Source organism: Capsicum annuum, chromosome 12 (assembly GCF_002878395.1).
Source record: "Capsicum annuum cultivar UCD-10X-F1 chromosome 12, UCD10Xv1.1, whole genome shotgun sequence".
Lineage (NCBI taxonomy): Eukaryota > Viridiplantae > Streptophyta > Magnoliopsida > Solanales > Solanaceae > Capsicum > Capsicum annuum.
In genome coordinates this window covers 197,288,437-197,294,390 of record NC_061122.1, presented here as the reverse complement: position 1 = coordinate 197,294,390, position 5,954 = coordinate 197,288,437, and the positions used below count along the sequence as shown (strand labels likewise).

General features: G+C 31.9%; 1 non-coding gene across 1 annotated transcript; it reads left to right on the top strand.

Annotated features, from left to right (window-relative positions):
• The first annotated feature begins 2,815 nt into the window (after positions 1-2,815).
• On the top strand, positions 2,816-2,888 carry TRNAA-UGC. Its single transcript has one exon. It is a non-coding gene; the product is annotated as a tRNA-Ala (tRNA).
• The last annotated feature ends 3,066 nt before the right edge of the window (positions 2,889-5,954 follow it).

Genomic DNA, 5,954 nt, shown 5'->3' with positions numbered 1-5,954 from the left:
TACCTGTAAATTCATCTACGACACGTAAACTACAATAAAATAATAAAATAGTGATCACAAAGCTTCAATTTTGATGAAAATAATTCTTGTCTGAGCAAAAATTTTGACATTAATGAATGACTTGAGAAAACAAAGAAGATATATATATACACACACGTTGAATTTTATTATGTTTACAAAAATAGTGAAGAAGTTGAGAGTTAAAAAATTAAGCATCTATCAATCTAGACATGCAACCGAATCAAATTAGATGAGCATCAATCTATTTTCACAATAAGTAAACCAGTTTCTTTTCTACTTTAACATGCATCTCAATATTTATAGAAGTATTCTTTTAATAGATTCCTAGTTTAGGAGTATTTTTCTATCATATTTTAGGACTATTTTCTAATTGATCACTACAAAGAAAAATATTAATTGATTCTCCTTCCATATATTTTAGGAGTCCCATATATTTTAGGAGTCTAGTTAATATAATAAAAATAATTAAATAATAAATTAAAGAAAATAGTGAAAAGACAATTTTATTTAAAAGAGAATCTTTTAGTGAAGGACATAAAGTTCAAATCACTTTTCTGAGGATCATCACACTTTTAATATGTTATTGATTGTAGATAAATGAGATCCTCTTTGACAAAGCATTAAGTTTAAAAGAAAAAAAAGTATTTTAAATATCCATAATATATATCTATAATCTATAATATATTAAAAGTGTGAAAACCTTAGAAAAGTGATTTGAACTTTTTGCCCTTCATTAAAAGACTCTGCAATAGACAAACTTGTCTTTTCACTTATTTTCTTTAATTATTATTTATTTTTATAATATTTAAAATTAGGGAGTCCTAAAATATTTTGGTAAGAGAGTAATATATTTTAAAAATTGAAGAGTCCTAAATTATTTGGTAAGAAAAAATATATGGTAATAAATATTAGGAGAATTAATATTTAAGGAGTTCTAAAATATATGGTAAGAAGAAGAACTATTTTCTCAAATTAAAAATTCAAACCAAATAATATTCTTTTTACAAGACTTTTCTATTCAACATTAAAAACTAGATTTACAAGTGATTACTATCCAATACTCATCATATTATAAGAAGAGAAATAATCATTCCATCGATTAATGAACACTTGTTATTGTAGCTTTAAGAAAATATGTCAAAACCACAATAATTTGTTCTTTTAATATTCAAAGATTATAATTAACGTGATATACACGTGCAAAGTACGTACACTTAACTAGTGTTATGATATATGTATGGCTATAAAAATAAAGTGATATGTTTAAAGTTAAAAAAAAAATATAAAAGTGTATTTTTTAATAGATTAAAAAACGAAATAGTATTGCATAAAAATTAAGAAACTTCGGGGTCGTCTGATAGATTGTTTGAAGTGAGTTATCAAGGTATTAAATTCTATAAGTAATATCTTTAGAAACTCGCATAACAACATGTTTAAATTATGCGAGAAGCTATATATTATTTTATGCAGGATAGAAGGTGGAATAAATAATACACATGTATAATTAATACATAAATTCTCTCATAACTAACCTGTACATTGTTAATACTTACATAATTCTAACCAGCTACTGAAGAACCTGTAATTATCTTTTCCCTATCTCCCACACACTTATCCTCTACTCTTATTTCATAGTGTTTGCCTAAATTAAATAAAAAAAACTTTTGTATACCCATCACCCTATCGTGTTTGCCTAAATTAAATAAAAAAATCTTTTGTATACCCATCACCCTATTGTGTTTGCCTAAATTAAATAAAAATTTTGTTTACTTATCAAACATTAGAAAACATTCTGAAAAATATTTTCTTGATTATCTTTTGTGGAAGACATTTTCCTTCATACAAAACACAACTTAGGTTGTTTGGTTGCTAGTTTGGAGGTGAATTATGCAGGTAATAAATCCTATATAAGCAATACCATATTTGGTAGCTAATTAGAAGGTAAAATTATTCATGTATAAAATTAATAAGATGTATAATTTGCAATTTTGAAAACCCACATATATAACTAATATATGTATAAGTTATAAGAAAATTTATATATTAAACCCTGAATAAATTGCTGGTGATGATAAGACAAAGAAAGGTGAGAATGACTTCAAGTCATCATGCCCCTTATGCGTTGGCCGAGAAATGTGCTACAACTTGGGATAAGGGTCGCAATCCCACAAGGGTGAGCTAGCCCCGAGAACCCGTCATTTTATGTAGGATAAAAGATGGCACAATTAATACATGAATAACTAATGTCTACATAAAATATATAAGTCTTGCATAAGTAATATCACGTTAAGTATTGCATAAGTAATATCACGTCTTGTAGTTAGTTCAGAGGTCAATTATTCATGTATAAAATTAATATGATGTACGGCTTGCAATTTAATTAGAAAACCACATAACTAATACATGTATAAGTTATGAAGAAATCTATATATTAAATCCTGAACAAACTATCGAAGATAAGCCGAAGAAAGGTGATGATGATGTCAAGTCATCATACCGCGAGCCCCTTATGCCCTGGGCGATACACGTGCTACAATTCGGAACAAAGGGTCGTGAACTCACGAGGGTTAGCTAACCCCCAACCCATCATTTATGTAGGATAAAAGGTGGCATAATTAATACGTACATGAATAACTAATTTCTACATAATATAATACATAAATTTCCTCGAAACTAATTTTTACATTATTTGATTGCTTGCATAACTAGCTACAAAACGATCCCCAAAGGTTCAATATAAAAATGATAACAAAGATTTTTATATAGGTGAAATCATATGGTGAATGAGCAAAGTGGGGATGTGGCTCAAATGGTAGAGCGCTCGCTTTGCATGCGAGAGGCACGGGGTTTGATCCCCCGCATTGCCAACTGAAATTTTTCTTAAGGAAATTTGTGAACTTTTTTGGGAGCAGATCTAAATGGATTGAGCTAATTAATGAGCGGGTTTTGATCCATATAAAAGTTATTTAGATTGAAATGGAGTAAGGCACGAGGTTCGATCACCCACATCTCCACTGAATTTCTTCTTGAGGAAATTAGTGATTCTTTTTTTTTTTGGGGAGTGGATCATAATGGATTGAGTTAATTAATGAGCGAGTTTTGATCCATACAAAAGTTATTTAGATTGAAATGGAGTAAGGCATGGGGTTCGATCACCCGCATCTCCACTGAATTTTTTCTTGAGGAAATTAGTGATTTTTTTTAGGGGGAGCGGATCTAAATAGATTGAGTTAATTAATGAGCGGATTGTGATCCATACAGAAGTAATTTAGATGGAGTGAAGTACGGATTATAACCGAACCTGTCTAGTTCTTACTGAAATAGAGTAAAATGCGAATCATAACTTGTCCCATCCAATTCTAACTAAATTTTGATCGATCCATTTAATTCTTACTAAATTTTTATTATTTTATTTGTTTGTGTAGAATATTTGAGTACCTAACAAAGCCATTATTTTTCTTTATTATGGCTATATGTAACGTATAGCATAAGCAAGTATATATTTAAAAGTATTTTGACAAAAAAAATTTCATGGGTTAACTTAGACTATATTGAGCTAAGCTAATAAATGAGTGAATTAATAACTCGCTCAACCTTGTGTAGAAATATAAAATAAGACGAAATAATAGTCTGTGGACAATTTATAAAGCTCTTTCCAGGTGGCGGTCTCTAACAAGTGACTGCCATATTTCAACTGTTGAACAAACTATCCCTTTTGAATCAAATCATGGGGATATCAAGCTTCTCAATCCTAGGACTATCGAAAGATGTAAGTGTAAGTACGATTACCTCCATTTCCGCTTAGTCCAAATAGCAGCTAAATCTCTTTCACGAGAAGGTTTGGATACTCTCTACTCCTTTGTATTAGGGACTCCAGGTTCCTAGACTTCAATGATTCCTTACTAGAAATGATTGAAATCGGTCTTTGTAATGGTCCAATTTATTTTGACTATTTTCTGGATTTTGCCGTATCCTTGAAGGATCTAAACATATTAGATTCTTTAACACTCAATGTTAAGAGATCCAATTACAAGATCAAATCTGGGTCTCTCCCAGTAGAAATCATTTATAGAGTTCAGTATAAAGCCATGAATATTACCTTTGGCTCTGGTGCTATGAAAAATAGCTATAAAGGAGAAATTGGCCTCTTTCAAACTGACCTTCAACGGTCTCACTTGTCAGTTCCTAAGCCAATATCCTGGAATCAAGTATCCTTGTCCCAAAGTTGGACGTTGCAGGAGGCAACTCCAGCAGAAAAACCTGAGAATACTATAGTTTCTCAGATCCGACAATTCTCTATAGGAACTATTTCTATCTCCTTCCAGATATCTTTTAGCCAAAGGATCTATAGCTCCTCGTCAGTTCTTCCAGAGATACAGACAGCTAGGTGTTGTCACAAAATTTTTTCTCTCCATGCCTAAAACTAACGTCTTCAGGCTTCCTGATCGTTGAAGGGCACAAAATATAATTTTTACATCTTTTTACAATTATTTGACAACAACAACAACAAAAAACCCAGTGAATTCCCACCAAGTGGGGTCTGGGGAGGGTAAAATGTACGCAGTCCATACCGCTACTTCCAAAAAAGTAGTGAGGTTGTTTCCGATAAACCCCCGGTTTCTTCAATTTTTATCAAATAAAATTTATATATTTGAAATTACATTAAAAAATACTATAAATCATAATAATTAATAGAGTAAAACGTCTAGTACCCTGAACTATGACCAAATTACATTCCAACTTCACATGGGTATTATCCACAACAACAACAGCAAACCCAGTATATTCCCACATAGTGGGGTCTGGGGGTAAGATGTACGCAGTCCATACTACTACCTCCGAAAAAATAGAAAGGTTATTTCCGATAGACCCCCGACTCAAGACACGAAATAATACACAAATCCTTAATAAAGCATGGAACAAGATGACGGTACATACCTACTCCTCCCACAAGGAATAATAATCAAAGAGCAGTAAACAAACTCTTAATAAAGCATGCAACAAGGTGTCATAACAAGAATAATACCCTACCAAGTAATGCCCTACCCCAGCGACCCAAAATGGCACTAGCCTTCTATCCTAATCCGCATCCTCCAGATCTTCCTATCTAGGGTCATGTCCTCTGTGAGCTGTAACTGCTTCATGTCCCGCCTGATAACCTCTCTCCGGTATTTCTTCAGCCTACCCCTACCCCGCTTGAAACCATCCAAAGCAAGCTTCTCACACCTATGAACTGGGGTATTCGTGTCCCTCCTCTTCACATGTCCGAACCATCTCAAACGAACCTCTCGCATCTTGTCCTCCACCGAAGCCACTTTAACCTTTTCCCGAATAATCTCATTTTGAACTCTGTCACCCCTAGTTAGCCCACACATCCAACGCAACATCCGTATTTCTGTCACCTTCAATTTTTGAATGTGAGAGTTCTTGACTGACCAACATTCCGCTCCATACAACATGGCCGGATGGACTGCCACCCTGTAGAATTTGATAAATTATTGATAATCATCCTTACTTTAGGATTTTAACCAAGTTATTGTCACATTTTTACCTTTCATAATTTATTAATAATTTTTCTTATTTTAGGATTCTATCAGTACATTATCGTTTTTAACATTTTACAATCAAACACACACATGCACGACATATTTTTTTACAGTGTTTTCTTATTAATTATATTTCAATAATTTCAATATTCTTTACATTTTTTCAAAATTACAAATCAATACAATACCTATATTTTTGTACATTTTACAGTCCGCAAATGTTGAATCGGATCAGTTATTTTAATACATATAATAACAAATCAGTCAAGTCAAGGTTTCGTCATATTTATGACACTTGACTTTTTCTCACATACTATCCATAATTTAAGGGATGTATTTGGGAAGAGTTAGATTTGATATTTTATTTTATTATTATTTTTTCTTTTT